This window comes from Phyllostomus hastatus, unplaced genomic scaffold, assembly GCF_019186645.2.
Source record: "Phyllostomus hastatus isolate PE091 unplaced genomic scaffold, TTU_PhHast_1.1 phas_scaffold_55, whole genome shotgun sequence".
In the NCBI taxonomy this organism is placed as follows: Eukaryota; Metazoa; Chordata; class Mammalia; order Chiroptera; family Phyllostomidae; genus Phyllostomus; species Phyllostomus hastatus.
The window spans coordinates 5,083,359-5,100,655 of NW_025334035.1; the positions used below are offsets into that span (position 1 = coordinate 5,083,359).

The 17,297-nt window shown below is 45.5% G+C and overlaps 1 protein-coding gene across 5 annotated transcripts in view; it reads right to left on the reverse strand.

Annotated features, from left to right (window-relative positions):
• Nucleotides 1–17,297, reverse strand: part of PIK3R5 (phosphoinositide-3-kinase regulatory subunit 5) — a 67,063-nt gene that overhangs the window by 37,309 nt on the left and 12,457 nt on the right. Inside the window, exon 1 of one of the 5 annotated variants that reach the window (XM_045824598.1) lies at nt 15,520–15,636. The exons of the other annotated variants lie outside the window; for them this stretch is intronic. The gene's annotated coding sequence lies outside the window, so the exon portion shown is untranslated. Of the gene's footprint in view, nt 1–15,519; nt 15,637–17,297 lie in introns of those variants that run through there. 5 annotated transcript variants of the gene reach the window in all.

Below are 17,297 nucleotides of genomic sequence, written 5' to 3' on the forward strand. Positions count from 1 at the left end.
TTACATAACACAAGCTCATTTCTCGTAATTGTGACCAGAAGGACCCTAAGATGCTTCCAACTGTTTCTTAAAGAGCTTTATCTACATGTAAAGACACAACTCTCTATGACCACCTGCCATGTTAACATTGGTCATCTCTGAGAGACAAGATTAGATATAATTTTTATTTTTCCACAAACATTTCAATAATACATTTTATGTGTTGTTTCATCACACAAATTATAGGTGTTAAGTACATAAAAAATGGACAGCATTTCTGGGAAAGTGGAGTAGATGTACTTTTCCTTATTCTTCCTGCTAAGTACAAAACCCGAACATTGTATTAAAAAAAAAAACAACTAGCATAAAAATCTCTGAAAGGTGGGAAAAGCAGACCAGGTAGGGACCTTGGGAACAGGAAGTGACATGGTGGCAAAGTCCCTGGGTTGTGTTTTGTTTTTGCCTTGTATATCCTAGACTTGGAGCTAAGGAGACAGCAAGCTGGAAACACCAATGTGTGCAAAAATAAACAAAAAACAAAACAACAACAAAAAACCCAAACAAACAAATAAAAAGAAAAGCCTGCTCTCTTTAGCTAAAGGACCAGGAAAAGGGTAGCTTAGCAAGGCAGAGAACTTGAAGACAGTAGTCTCTCTGCTCCAGCCAAACACTGCAGAAGAAACCATGGTACCATCTTCACTAGTGAGGCCAAGGTGGGGAGCCTTGACTTCACTCTGGCCAGGCTGTGCATAGTGAGGTTAGAGAGCCCTCATCATGGGTGGTATCTGGGAAAGCCAAGTAGGGGCCAAGCTTTTCATATCCACTGAAGGAGCCCCCTTCAGCCCTCTGTTATCAGTGGAGACCACTGGGGAGCCTGGACTTTTGGCCCCACTGGACAGTCAAGAGCAGTGCCCCCACTCCAGGTGGTATCAGAGGAAGCCTAGCCAGGGAGTCAGGGCTTTCACCACTGCCCAGGGGTAATGAAATCATTCCCTCCATCCCATGGAGTCAACAGACAGTAATGAGGCCCCTCAGTCCCTCCCGGCCAGTCAGGTACCAGTGGAGGCCTGATGGGAAGCCAGAATTCCCAGAGCACCACCCAGATTTCAGCAGAAGCCGAGAATGGGACCGGGGCTTCCACCCTCACCTGACAGTGATGAGGTGGTGTCCCTGCCCCACTCCCTCCTTCAGGGGCATATTAGAGAAAGCCGGCTAAAATAAAAGGTCTAAGTAGACGCAGAGCCTCGTAACTCTCATACCACCCATTACTCATCACACCAAGACCAAGGGAGATCTCAAACAGAGTAAAAAAGGCAAGCAGTATATGCCAACACCAACAGATGTTAGCAGATGTTAAAATTATCTGACAAAGATTTTAAAGCAGCCATCTTTAAAAATGCTCCAATAAACAATTACAAACAAATGAAAACTAGAAGGGTCTCAGCAAATAACTTGAAGAGATAAATAAGTACCAAATGAAAATTTTAGAACTGAAAACTGCAATAAATGCAATAAAAAACTCAGTGGATGGGATCAACAGCAGAGTGGAGAGAACAGAGGGAATAACCAATGAACTTGAATATAAAACAATAACTTTATCCAGTCTGAACAACAGAGAGAAAGTAAACTGAAGAACAATGAACAGAGCTCAGCGATCTGTGGGGCCCTAGCAACAGGTCTAATGTTCATGTCATCCCAGTACCTGTGGGAGAGGGCAGAGCAGAGAAAGAAGTCCAAGAAATAATGGCCAAAAACTTGGCAAATCTGGCAAAATATATAAAACTATGGACTCAAGGAGCTGTGTGAATCCTAGACAGGCTAAAGCCAAGAAATACACACAAAGACACATCATTAGCCAAACTTCTGAAAACTAAAGACAAAGAAAAAAATCTTGAAAGCAGCAAGAAAGGAGCAATACCTTCCCTTAGAGGAAAAACAATTCAAAGGATAGTGGATTTCTCATCAGAAGTCACAAAGGCCAAAAGGAATGGAACAACACATTTCAGGAGCTGAAAGAAAAGAACTGTCAAACCCAGGGTCCTATAGCCAAGGGGAATCAAGACATTATCAGATGAAGGAAAACTAAGAGAATTTGTCATCAGCATACTTACCCTAAAAGAACGGCTAAAGGAAATTGGAAATAAGATTATAAAAGAAAAATATCTTGGAACATCAGGAATGAAGAAAGAACATGGCAAGCAAAAATCTAGGTAAATACAATAGACTTCCCTTCTCTTGAGTTTTCTAAATCATGTTTGGTGGTTGAATCAAAAGTTATAACATTGTCTGACATGGTTCTAAATGTATGCAGAATAAATATTTAAGACAGTTATATATGGGAAAGGTGATGGGGCCTAGAGGGAGGTAAGGCTTCCATACTTTATTAGAACTGGTAAAATTGTTACATCATTAGACTGATAAGTTATGTATATATAATGTAATACCTAGAGCAACCACTAAAAACACTATACAAAGAGATACACACAAAAACATTATCGATAAATCAAAATGAATTCTAAAAAGCATTCAAGTAATCCATAGGAAGGCAGAAAACCCAAGAACAACAAAAAAGCAGAAGGAAAAAAAACCCCAGGAAAACAAATAATAAAATAGCAGACTAAAGCTCCAAGTTATCAACAATTACATTAAACTTACTGGGTTGAGTATACCAATTAAAAGACAGAGATTGGTAGCAGGTTACAAAGCATGACCCAACTATTCGCTGTCTACAATAGACTTACTTCCATATATAGCAATACAGGCAAGTTGAAAGTAACAAAGGTACAAAGCTATATCATGATAATGTTAATCAAAAGGAAGCTTAAGTGGCTATATTACATCAGACAGAGCCAACTTCAAAGCAAAGAAAATTACCAGAGACAGAGAGGGACATTATATAATGACAAAAAGATCAATCCACCAAGAAGACACAGTAATCCTAAATGTGATTTCACCAAACAACAGAGTTGCAAAATACATGAAGGAAAGCTGATAAAACAAAACAGAGAGATAGACAAATCCATAATTAGAGTTGAAGACTTCAACATCCCTCTCTCAACAATTGGTAGAAAATGAGCAAGGATACAGAAGAACTCTAATACTATCAGCCAACTGGACCTAATCAATATTTCTAGAACACTTTGCCCAATGACAGCAGAATACACATTCTTTTCAAGTACCCATGGAACATATACCAGGATAGATCATATCCTGGGCCATAAAACCAATCTCAACACATTTAAAAGAATTAAGATCAATCCTAGCTGGTGTGGCTGAGTGGATTGAGTGCCGGCTAAGGGTGGCTTGTTTGATTCCCAGTCAGGGCACACGCCTGGGTTGTAGGCCTGGTCCTCAGTAGGGGGTGTGCAAGAGGCAACCATATATTGATGTTTCTCTCCCTCTCTTTCTCCTTTCCTTCCCTTCTCTCTAAAAATAAATAAATAGAAATATTTTTTTAAAATCTCAGTAAAAGGGACTTCCGGCCAAGATGGAGGTGTAGGTAGACACACTATGCCTCCTCACATGACCAAAAGAAGGACAACAACAATTTAAAAACAAAAAACAACCAGAACTGACAGAAAATCGAACTGTATGGAAGTCTGACAATCAAGCAGTTAAAGAAGAAACACTCATCCAGACCGGTAGTCAGTCAGCCTGGCAGAGAGCACTCATGGCAAAGCAGTGGCTGGCGGACCCAGCAAGGCAGTGGATTGTGGAGGGGCGCAGCACCCAAGATGGTTGGCAGTGCAGGTAGTCCCACATTCACACACAGATAAGCCAGTAGAAACAACTGGGGAGTGGGACGGACCTCGCAACCCAGAGCCCCAGCTGGGAGAAATAAAGCCTCAAACCACCAATTGAAAAGTCACCCACAGAGTCTCTCCAACAAATGTACACAAACCCACCCACACGGGAATCAACACCAGAAGGGCCCAATTTGCTTGTGGGAAGTGACTGAAATCCAGCAGAGAGAGGAGCAAGTGCCATTGCTCCCTCTCTGACCCCTTCCCCACATACAGCACCACAGCACAGCATTATAGGTTGCCCTGCCCTGGTGAACACCTAAGGCTCCAGCCCTCACTACATAACAGGATTGCTGAGAAAAAAATGGCCCAAATAAAAAAGCAGATCAAAGCTCCAGAAAAAATACAACTGAGTGATGAAGAGATAGCCAACCTATCAGATGCATAGTTCAAAACACTGGTAATCAGGATGCTCACAGAATTGGTTGAATTTGGTTGCAAATTAGATGAAAAAATGAAGGCTACATTAAGTGAAATCAAGGAAAATGTACAGGGAACCAATAGTGATGGGAAGGAAACTAGGACTTAAATCAACAATTTGGAGCAGAAGGAAGAAAGAAACAATGAACCAGAAAAGAATGAAGAAACAAGAATTCAAAAAAATGAGGAGAGGCTTAGAAACCTCCAAGACAGCTTTAAACATCCGAATTATAGGGGTACTAGAAGGGGAAGAGGAAGAGCAACAAGTGGAAAAGTTATTTGAACAAATAATAAAGGAGAACTTCCCCAATCTGGCAAAGGAAATAGACTTCCAGGAAGTCCAGGAAGCTCAGAGAGTCCCAAAGCAGTTGGACCCAAGGAGGAAAAAACCAAGGCATACCATAATTACATTACCCAACATTAAAATGAAGGAGAGAATTCTAGAAGCAGCAGGAGATAAGGGGACAGTGACCTACAAAGGAGTTCCCATCAGACTGTCAGCTGATTTCTCAGAGACCATAATTACAGACAAGAAGGGGCTGGAAAGAAGTATTCAAAGTCATGAAAAGCAAGGACCTACATCCAAGATTGATCTATCAAGCAAAGCTTTCATTTAGAATGGAAGTGCAGATAAAGTGTTTCTCAGATAAGGTCAAGTTAAAGGAATTGATCATCACCAAGCCCTTATTTTATGAAATGTTAAAGGAATTTATCTAAGAAAAAGAAGATAAAAAATATGAACAGTAAAATGACAGCAAACTCACAATCATTAACAATCACACCTAAAACAAAAACAAAAACAAACTAAGCAAACAACTAGAACAGGAACAGAAACACAGAAATGGAGATCACATGGAGGGTTATTAACAGGGGAGTGTGAGGGGGAGAGAGGGGGAAAATGTACAGGGAATAAGAAGCATAATTGGTAGATAGAAAATAGACAGGGAGAGGGTAAGAATAGTTTGGGAAATGGAGAAGCCAAAGAACTTATATGTATGACACATGGACATGAACTAAAGGGGGGGCATGTGGGTGGGAGGGGGTGTGCAGGGTGGAGGGGAGTAAAGGGGGAAAATGGGACAACTGTAACAGCATAATCAATAAAATATGTCAAAAATAATAAAAAAATAAAGAAAAAATCTCAGTAAAACAATTAAAATCAGCCCTAGCCGGGTGGCTCAGTTGACTGGAGCATAGCCCCATACACCAAAAGGTTGGGGGTTTGATTTCAGGTCAGGGTCCATTTAATCGATGTTTCTCTAAAATCATGAATGTATTTAAAAATTGTTTAAATAAATAAAATAAAAGAGTTGAAATCATAGAGTGTGTTCTATAACCTCCATGGAATCGAACTAGAAAGTGATAACAGAAAAAAATAACAGGGAAATCTCCAAACACCGAGAAACTAAGCACACAGCTAAATAATGGGTCAGAGAAGAAGTCTCAAGGGAAATCCAAAAATACAATGAATAGATTGAAAATAAATATAGAACATATCAAAATTTGTGGGACACAGCTAAAGCCTATGAGGGGAATTTACAGCATAAATACATACATTAGAAATGCCAGATGGCCCAGCAATTTCACTCCTGGGCATTTATTTCAGAGAAATGAAAACCTATGTTCCCACAAACACCTGTGCATGGATGTTTATAGCGAGTGGCTTCATTTGGAATAGCCCCAAACTGGAAACAACCCCAATGTCCTCTAGTGGGTGAGCACATCTCTGCACCATGGAATACTAATCAGTAATACCAAGAAAACAATTATTAAAATACACAACATCCAGAAAACTATGCTGAATCAAAAGCCAACCTCAAAAGAGTTGGCAGTAGTTACCTACTCTTGATTACCTACTATATGATTCCACTTATAAAAGACTTTTGAAATGATACAATTATAGAATGGCCACAGACTGGGAGAAAATACTTGCTGTGTGTGCATGAGTGCGTGTGTGTATACATCTGACAAATGACTTATATCCCAGAAATGGACAAATAAGAACAGCTACTTCACAAAAAATATCCAATGTCAATAAAGACATAAAAATATGCTCATCATTACTGGTCATCAGGAAAATGTGAGAGTAAAGCCACAATGAGATTACACTACACTAGAATTGCTAAAATTAATAAAATGAGCAATACCAAACTGGTGAGGATGTGGAGCAACCAAACATCATTGGTAGAAGCATAGAATGGTGCAACCACTTTGAAAATCAGCTTGACGTTGTCATAAAGTTAGCAAATACCTACTGCTGTGACCCAATAATTCCACTTCTTTACCCAAGCTAGAAGAAAATACATGTGGACCAAAAGGCTTGTGCAGAAGTGTTGGAAGCAGCTTTATTCGTCACAGCCTCAGTCTGGAAGCAACCCGACCCCTCAGCAGAAGAATGGATGGACACACCTGGTATATTCATGCAATACACTGCTACTTAGCAATGCAAAGAGTAAAAAAGAACAAACCACTAACGTGTGTACTAACAAATATGACTATCAAAAACATATTGTGTGAATAAAGCTGGACACAGAAAGATAGATATCGTATGTTTCCATTTATAGAACGTTCCAGAACAGGCCAAACTGATCCATGATGAAATAAGTCAAAGTGGTGGTTGTCTCTGGAAGGTACCTCGGGAGTTGACCAGGCATGGATTGAGGGAACTTTCTGGGATGACAGAAATATTCCACGTCTTGATGGGAGTATAGGTTGCAGGGGTGCACATATTTTCCATAACTCATCAAACTGTACAACAAAATCTGTGCCTTTCCCTGTATGTAAACCATACCTCAATAAAAAATTTTTTTAAGAGTATAAATCTTTAAAGTTTTCTCCTCCTTGGTTTGACCTCTTACCCTTCCAGTCCTTTTATGCCTTTACACGCCCACAGACATACCTGCACACATTTATTTTCTTCTTACATAGGTGGGATCACAGCGCAGGCATGGTTCTGTGCAGAGTTGTCTCCCCAAAAGCACATCTGATTGTCATTCCCTCCCTGCCCCTTAAAGCTCTTGGTTTTCCAATGCCTCAGGACAAAGTTGGACCCCCACGCCAGCCTACCCAGCCCCGAGAGGTCTGGACCCTCCTTCCCTGACCAGTGCCACCCTCACCTTACCTCTTTCATAAACCTCTTCCAGGCTTCCTCTTGCCTGACGTGTCCACCACCTGCCCGGGCTTTTGATGTGGCTTCTAAGGTGCATTTTCCCATCTTCCATTTCAAGCTCACGTTTTCAGGGAAGGCCTCCTGACTGGCCCCTCCCCCCTGCTGGGTTGGGTGCCCACCCAGCCCTCCCTGCTTCCCTGTGCCTGTGTGGTAACTGGCTTCTCTACCAGACTGTTGGCTCTGCTGACAGTGGCTCCTCCACCATGCAAACAGCTCCTTCGACAGCTGCACCTGGCGTGGGGCCTTCCTTGTCAGGTCCCCCGGGACAGTTACATAAATGTGTGAACCTGCTCTGCAAACCAAAAGCCCCACCCTAATATGTGGTCCTGATGTTATGGCCATGAGAGCAATAGGGGAGATTCCTCAGGCCTCTAGGGGAAATCACATCTATTGTAACTTCCCAGTGAGTCAGTCCTCGGAGGTGTCGACCAGACCGACCGAGTCATTTTTAGCCACCCACAGTGGGGGCAGAAGTGGGGGCAGGTTAGCTCTGCCAGAGGCCAAAGGACAATCCTGGCCAGAACCCAGGCTTTCTAGGAGCTGTTGCTTGGGCCACGGAGTACAAACACGGGACAATGTATGGCGTTATTAATTTATTTCTTCCTGTCCATTGTTCCCTCCCTTCATTCTGTCCCCATGCTAATAAGGCAACCACCTTGTGGAAGGTTTGCGGCAGGAAAGTAAAAATCTCTGAGCTCCTGGACAGCTCCAGGCAGGAGGGATGGGACTCAGAGAGGGTTTCAGTTGATACAAGGAGATAAATAAATAGTTATTTCTTTTCTTCTCTTTTCTTTTCTTTTCCTTTCTTTTCTTTTTATTAGCTTTAATTCTTAGAGCAGTTTCAGGTTTTACACCCTCCCACGCCTCTCCCACCCACAGTTTCCACTCTTATTAATATCGTCCATTAGTGAGGTATATTTTTACAACTGATGAACCAATGTTGATACAACAGTATTAATTAAAGCCCACAGTTTACTTTGTTGTACAGTCTGATGGGTTTTGCCAAATACAAATTGTCATGTACCACCATGACAGTATCACACAGAACAGTGTTGCTGCCCGAAAAATCCCCTGTGCTCTGTCCGCCTCTCCCCGTCTCTCCCACTGCCGGCAACCACATCGTTTTCCTGTCTCTACGGTTTTGCCTTTTCCAGGATATCACACGATTGGCATCATACATTATGAAGACTTTTCAGACTGGTTTTTTTTCCACTTAGTAATATGCATTTGAGGCTCTTGCACGTCTTTTCGTGGCTATTTTTTTTCTACCACTAACTAATATTCTGATCTATGCACGTTCCATGTTTTGTTTATCCTTCCACCTAGTGAAGGACGTCTTGGTTGCTTCCCATTTTTGGCAGCTAAACAGTCATGTGCAGGTTTTCGCGTGGAAGTAAGTTTTCAATTCATTTGGGTAAATGCCTAGAAGCATGATTGCTGGACCATTTGGCAAGACTTCTGGGCTTTCTAAGAAACTGCTAAGCTGCCTTCTGAAGGGGCTGCGCCGCCTGCGTGCCTGCTGGCGCCGCCCCGCCTCCTCGGCAGCAGTTGGTGCGGTCGGTGTTTCGCATTTTTGCCGTTCTAGGAGATATTTAGAGGTATCTCATTTTTTTAACTTCCAACTCCCTAATGACATATGATGTTGAGCATCTTTTTATATGCTTATTTGTCATCTGTGTATCTTCTTTGGTGAGTGATTCAGATCTTACTGTTCAGTTTATAAGCGCACATTTATGTGGTTTTTCAGCACACTCACTGTGTTGTGCAGCCACAACCGAGATCTACCTAAATCTAGAACATTCCTATCAATGCAGAAAGAAACCTCATACCTATTAGCAGTCACTCCCCATTCCTCTTCCCCCTGTCATCCGGTAACCACTAATCTACTCTCTCTATGAATTTGCTTTTCTTGTATCTTTCATATAAATGGAATCATACAAAATGTGGTCTTTGGCACCTGGCTTTCTTCTAGTTGCATGTTTCCTAGGTTCATCCATGTCGTAGCATGTAACAGGTACTTTTTATGACTAAATAATGTTCCATTGTATGGGTATATCATGGCTATTTCTTAAATACTTCAATGTATGGACCAAGATTCATACTGGATACCTGGGCACTACTTGCTCCCAGCCCAAAGCCAAAGGAAAAGACAAGAGGCATTGCCCCAGTAGGCAGTTTTTCCTTCTGCGTGAGGGACAGTGAGTAATGAGCCTCAGCTGGAGTTTCTTCTGTAATAAAAAGGAATTCTGCTTGAGTCTCGTGGGCTTAAATAAACCACTGCCACCACCACCAGCTACTACCCATGAAGTTCCTACTTCCTGCTGGGCACCAGCGCAGGCAGGCAGGCACATGCACACAGAACGATCCCCACTCACATGTGAGGTCGCTTGGCTCCGAGGGGTAGAGCCACGACCTCAGCGTCTGCCGCAGCAACACTAACTCAGGACTGCCAAATAGTGAAGCCCTCCTTAACTGTCCCAGGAGCCAAATTTCCTCACCTCTTTGCGTCCTAGGCCCATTAGGCAACTTGGAGAAATTTACAAACCCCTCTTTAGAATAATGTTTCAAATGTATGAAATAAAATACACTGGGCTGTAAAGGAAATTAATTACACTGAAATACAATGATGAATATTTTAAATAATCAGATTGGTGAAATGGTAATATATGTTCTTTTCATCAACACACTAAATAACAAAATCCAGCAGTGGGTCTAATCACTACCATCACTTCGAAATAGTAGAAAGCATAAACGACGTTTGAGGTACCTGCCCAACTGCACAGTAATATGAAAAGATCTGTGTGAGAAAACATCTAGACTAAGGCACAGGTGTTGGTAATGTGATGGAGTTTGTTGCCCACATTCATAATGGAAAGAAACACTAAAGTTCAGTTAGAGGTGAGTGCAAATAAGATGTCACATGGTGCCCATCCAGCCCACGGGCCCTTGGGTTAGAGTCTCTGCTCCCCTGAGGAATGGGAACATGGGCTGGGGAGAGGGGAGACCCTGCCCGCCCCGGGGCCTGTTGGTGCCTCTGGATGTCCACCACCTTTAGCAGGCCTGGTGTGAGGAGGGGTCACCTTCCTGTTCACTAGCTCTGCCTGGCCTGGAATTCCTCAGCCTGGGGCTTTTCTGGGAAGCTCCCTAAACAGTGTTTCAGTTTCTCGGACTGGTCTCCATCTGTCTGTCTTATACATCCTACCTCTCTCTGGACAGTTTAATGCCTTTTTAAACAACCCCCTGTGAGGTTTGGGGAGTTTCTCATCTCTCATATCAAACTTCTTATATGACTTCAGAAGGGCAGCCCCTAAGGTGGTTCCCCTGCAGGAGGGGGAGGCCCCAGCTGAAGGCGTGGTACAGAGGCACTGAGTGAAGACCCAGGGCGCAGTCCAGCGAGGGGGGCCCTGGGGACACAGCAGCTCCCTGTGCAGAGAGCCACTGGCCTTCTCACCTTATGAGGGCCGGCCTGGGGCACGGAGGACAGCAGGTTAGGCCATGCAACCTCTGCGGACCTCAGTTTCTTCGTGCATGAATTGGGAAATGGGCCTCTCCATGGTGGCGTAATGGGGTGAGGAGTAAACAGCAAGAAGGCTGGACTGCATCCCCAAACCTGCTCAGAGTTCACCTCAGATGAGAGCCAGGAAAAACTTGCCAAGTGACACCAGGAAGCAGCAGCGCTTTCTGGCTCTTCACTGAAGGCCCGATGGATAACATGACCGCAGCGGGCCCGTGCACCTCCTTCGCCCCTGCTTCCTGTGCTTCAGAGTCCTAGCCCGGGAGGGGCGGCCAGGGGCAGAGGCAGCACTTGGACCCTTAGACCTCCCACCCCCTTCTCGTTCCTCCTTTTTAATCAAGACATCTATCTGATCTGGGGCCCTTGGGAAGTCCCCAGCCTCTCAGTCTCAGTGTCTCCATAGATAAAGTGACTCCTGAGGGTCCCTCCTGCTCCAATCAGACCCAGGATAGATGGGGGGAGGAAGGATTCCCCTTCCAGCCACATCATCCCCATTTGCCAGCCCCAGGGCAGCTGCCCCAGCTACAGCAGGTCCTGGTGCGCAGAGACCACTCTGCTTCCGGTCTACCCATGGTGACTGGACAGGTGGGAGGGGCGCCAGGGTAGGGGAGAGAAGGGCAGGTGCGGGGAAGCCCAACTCCACAGAAGCACCTGTTCCAAGTTATACAGGTGCCAAGACGTGGCACCTATTTCCATTGTTCTCTAGTCCTGCCCTATCCCCAGGGCAGCGACTGGGGTGGGGGAGACGGTGGCCGAGGCCGGAGGGACAGAGAACAGAGGATGCGCAGGAGGGAGCAGAACAGTAAGGAGGAGGCTTGAAAAGCAGGGCTGGGCAGAAACACCCTTGTAACAACCTGAGGCTGAGATAGATGAAAGGGGCTGAAAAACAAAAACAAAAAAGTCAAAATGTACAACGGCAGCCCCAATGTTTCCTGTTTTTCTAACAAATCACCAATGATTTCCAAGAAAAGCAAGCCGTGCTACACGCGGTCCTGGGCACAGCCGCAGAATTTGCACATCTGGCCTGTGCTTCGAGAGGGTGGCAGGACCGGGCACAGGATGTGGCAGGGCCACCGAAAGGTCTGCAGCCCGAGGAGGTGCGGGGCACGGGCCAGGAGCTCCTCGGGGATCCAGCCACCCACCTGCACCTCAGTTTCCTCGGGTCCCCGGAAAAGCAGGAGGGTTCTCCCTTCAAGCTTAGAGGACACTTTCAGAGGATTCCCCATGGACAAGCTTCCCCAGACCTGACTGAATTCTCTGAGAATTTCCAGTCAGCAGGCTGTGGGGGGCTCCAGGGAGGCCAGGCTGGGCCAGGTGTCCTGAGAGACTGGGAGCAGATCACCCAAGGAGGACAAGGCACCCTCAGAAGTTGGCATCCAGCCACCATCCCTCCTCTTCCTGTCTCAGCTTCTGTCCCCCTTGCTGAGGAGGGTCTCACAGGGTCCTGGGCTTTTTCAAAAACCCCTGGAGTGACAGGCAGACCCCACAGCTGAGGCTAAAGATCAGTGTTCTCAGCCCAGGACCCCCACCCCTTCCTGCCAGGCCACCTGCTCCTCCTTCAGCACCCCCAGGAGCCCTCTCTGCCCCTGCCTGCTCCACCCCACTCCAGGAAAACAGAGCTGCCCCCTGGGGAGCCCCTCCCAGCCATCCCAGGCCCTCTTCTCTCTTCTGTCTGTGACCAGAGTCTTCTCTGTAACGCCTCTCCCCTCTTCTGCTGTCTCACCACCATCTTCCCTGCTGGTTCTTCCAGAAAACCGAGCATCTTGCCTCACCCATGCAGGCTGGGGGCAACTCAGCCCTATGTACAAACCCGCAAGCCGGCATGCCCATACCCCGCTGAACCCCATCAGCACCAGACCTGCCCCTGGTCCAGGGCCCATAGGCAGGCTGTGGGTGGGCATCGTGGATGGAATGAAGGGAGACAGAGAGCCCAACCTCACCTGCCTGTAGCCTCATTCCTGGTCTAGCCTCATTCCTGGTCTACCCTAGTGGGCAGAGCAGACCCTTAGGCCAACACCACACACACATATTTTGCCTAACCATCTGAAAGTAAGTTGCAGGTTGCAGACATCTTGACGAGTCACTCCTACATATTAGATTTAACCATATGAACCACAAACAGATATCAGCAAGTTCATATGGTTCAACCTGACACTTGAGCATGTGTCCCATGAGAACGAGGACAGTCTCCACCCCGGGGATACCATTATCACACACAGAGCAAGAGAATGACGATTACACACCATCTGCTGTGCCCCGAGGCACACGTAGTCTTGCAGGGCACCTGCTCTGTGCCTGTGTACCCACCTTCCCCACGCCGAGTCAGGACCTGGGCCATACAGGGAACAAGCAGTGGGAGGAGGGAGGCTGCTGGTTCCAACAACTCCCTCACACTGGGAGTTCACTCTGGACAGGCGCAAAGCAGACACCTGAAAACCCAGGACAACCCATGACAACACACAATGAGAATCTCTCCCCGGGGAAGTAGGAGGTATATTATGGGATTGGATTTTCCAAAGGTGGTCCCAACATTGCCCATCCTACAGTCTCTTCGATAATGTGGCCTTGCCACTTCCCCATCAAGAGTAGAACCTAATTCCCCTCCCCATAAATTTGGATGGGCTTGTAACTGCTTCAACCAGAGACAGTGAAGGTGACACTGTGTGGCGTTCCAAGCTAGGTCATTAAGAGGATGCAGCTCCTGTCTCATTCACTAGAACCCTTGCGCGTGGAGCTCTGAGCTGTCCTGCAAGTAAACTGACTGGCCATGTAGAGGCTGCCATCAGGTGTGGAAGCCCAAGCCACATGGAGAGGCCATTGCAGGTGTTCTGGCTGCAGCTCCCGTCCCCAGTTGTTCAAGTCTTCCCAGCTGAGGCCCCGACATCACTGAGCACAGATGAGCCATCCCCACTGTGCTCTCCCCAGATTCCTGGCTCACAAAGTCAACAAGCATACTAAAGTAATCACAGTCTTCTACACTATGTTTTGGGTAGTTTATTGCACAGCAATAGTATCTGGAACACACATATCTGGCAGAGGGCCCACACCTTGACAAAGACCAGGCCACATGGCCAGGAGCCACATGTTCAGAAGAGCTCAGATGGAACAGCCCTAGAGAAAGCTATGCAGAGATGCGAGCCATCTGCCAGGCAGCTAAGATAATCATGGCACTTCAGAGGCACGAGGGCCTTTAGAGGTTGTCCAACTTAAATTCACTGATTCAAATAAAAAGTTATCTTATGTCCTGGCTGGTGTGGCTCAGTGGATTGAGTGTTGGTCTGCAAACCAAAGGATCGCTGGTTCGATTCTCAGTCAGGGCACATGCCTGGGCTGTGGGCCAGGTGCCCAGTAGGGGACACAGAGGCAACGGATGGATGTTTCTCTCGCACATCAATGTTTTTCTCCCTTTCTTTCTTCCCCCTTCCCCTTTCTCTAAAAATAAATAAATAAGTTATATAAATAAGTAAATAAATAAATAAACAAAAGTTGTCTTACTAAGTGAATATGACCACAAGATACTTTGCTGGATGGTGTGATAGATCTCAAGATGACTAATACACTGTCCTTTGTTTCAGATATTAAGCTTTGCTGATGCCAGCATGGAAAGCACCACATTCTAAGGACTAGAGTGACCACAGCAACATACCAGGCACGCTCCTGCCTCAGGACTTTGTACCTAGTGTTCCCTCTGCCTGGAGTGCTCTTCTCCCAGATGCCACTCAGCTCACTCCATCACCTCTGTCTAGTTTTTACATTATATTCTCAACAAGGACTTCTGGCAAACCCCACTTCTGGCACACCCTGCTTTCTCTTCCCACCCCTTTAATCACCAACTGACACACAAAACATGTTACTTATTATTTATTGTGCTTATTGTCTGTCTCTCTCCTGCAGTCCCATTAGATTGTAAACTCCACAAGGGCTTCGAAGAGTGCCTGGCACATATTTGCTGGATGAACAAATGAATGTTGAATGAATAAGTAAATGAAACAGAAGTCTGAAAGAAGGTGAAAGAAGAGAGAAGCACATGGGATCACATGCACATAGCTTAAATGAGATATAAATGCTGTTGTCTCATATGAATCACAAAACTGACCCACAGCAAGGCCTAGGGATGCAGCAATTCACCCTGACAGCACCTGGAAGTCTCACTAGGTTAAAACCAGGTTGTCTGACAAACCCCTGCTCCTCTGATCATCTCATCTCTTGGAAGGCTGAGGAAGCACAGAGAAAAATGGTCCCATCTTGTGTCTTTGATTCTGATCAACAATAAGGAAGGTTCGTAAAATAGGAGTGAGGGGAAGACAGGGTGAAAATGACCACATCACCTCAAAGTTTGGACTAATCATGGAAGAAATTGCTAGATCAGACACACATCTTAGGCTTTAAGAACGCAGAATCAGACAGGATGGCTTAACAGGAAAAGAAAACTTGGAAAATTAAATTCTGAAGGCACAGTCCCATGAGAATGTAGAGGGGCCAGCATGAATTTTGGGGGCATACACAAAAGGTGGGAGCGAGGTTCCCAAATAAGAATGGACATAAAAGAGCAAGAGTGAGTAGGTGCGAGAGGAAGCCTTGAGAAAAATATTGAAGACATGAGTAAGGGCCCACAGTTATTTTCAGAGCCAAACCTTGGGATTAGGCTAACCACTCAGGACAGGACAGGTTGGGCAGTGGTCCCCCGAGAGAGGGCAGAGCTGCTCCGCTGCCATTCATCCATCTTCTTCCTCAAGGAGGATGGTTGTCTTTCTGGAAAGCATGGATCAAAGACAGTTTGTTTAGCCGATAGCAGATAGATAAGCAGGGTCTTTATTGGAGGGCCTTTACTGGCAGTGGGGTGGGGACAGAAATCTCAAGGAGCTCATGGCCAGAGATCTCCATACCAATCATTAGGAGCTGCAAGAAATACAAAAGAAGACAGACAACCCGATAGAAAAATGGGCAAAAGACATGAATAGGTCTTTTACAAAAGAGAATATCCAAATGGTCAATAAACATGAAATGGTGGCTAATTTCATTAGTTGTAAGAGAAATACAAATTCAAATCAAGATGCAATACCACCAGACACCCATCAGGACTGTGCAAATGAAAAAGGTGGAAAACCCTGTCTGTGAGCATGTGAAGCCTCAGGGCTGCAGGTGAGAGTGCAAACTGGTACAGCCACTTCCCAAACGGAAAACTGTGTAGCAGTAGCCACTAAAGCACAAGCCACTGTGACACAGGAATTCCGCTCCTAGGAATGTACTCAAAGGACATGAGCCAGAATGTTCACAGCAGCACTATTCAAAGTAACCTTCAAATCAGACACTACCCAATGGGTTAGTTGTCCCAGTGGAGGTTAATGTGGGACAAGTGCAATAGGAACTTAGAGGAGGGAGGCGGTCAATTAGCATAGCTCCTCCAAGAAAGTTGCTCCTGAAATAACTCACCAGGAAGACAAAGCTGCCCTGGAATTCGGGCATGATGGTGGGAAAATAGACAGAGGGAAGAGGTATGAGCCAGCATGGTTCCTTTAGGGGACAGCCAGGTGATCAGCCCTGCTGCAGAATGAATTAGGACACAGGCATGCTGGGAGATAAAGCTGCATGAGCTGAGATGGCAGATTGCACATGGTTTTATGTGCCAAGCTAAGTGCTTAAGGTTTTGCTTACGGGCCATGTGGAGCCATTGCCAAATTTTCAACTGGTACATCCACTTTCTAAGTGGAAATGACACAGCCTTGGATGTAGAAGACTACAGCCACAGGGGGTGAGGAGGAGACTGGGGGAAAAGGGCCCCACATGGAGGGCTCTGAAGTCAAATAGAGGGCTGACTGAAAATGAATGGAGGATTGCAGATGAGGAGAAACGAATCTCAGAGTCATAAAGAAACCTGAAATTTGTGGAAGGGAACTGCTACTAATAAGTTTTGAAACACCAGAGAAAATGAAAGATGTACAAGAGAGACAGAGTGAGACAGACAGAGAAAGACAGAGATGCAAAGACAGACACTGGAAAAGGCTGGCCCAATTTTGAAGAACATAAAACAGGTAGAGTCTTGGAAACTACAGTCTTTTAGCCCACTGGCCCCCAACGGTGTTCTCTGCATGTAATTAAGTGGCAGTTCATGAGTTCTCAGCCAAGGATCTAGAGACAACCAGGCACTACAACAGACTCACTAACAAAACAGGTAAAACAAAAAAAGTACCACAAAAAGAGCATATCTGGAATTCGGCATGTCCTGCTCTAGTCTCATGACCATGTAGAAAAATGTGACCCGAAATGGCAACAGAAACAGATGGAATCCCACTGCCTTAATAACCTCACCCAAAGGGTGTTGAGAATCTTTTTCTACGGGGACACCTCTCCCAAAATGCCAGAGCTCTGCTTTTGGATCATTAGGATATGCCATTTAAAAAACTGTGGCAAA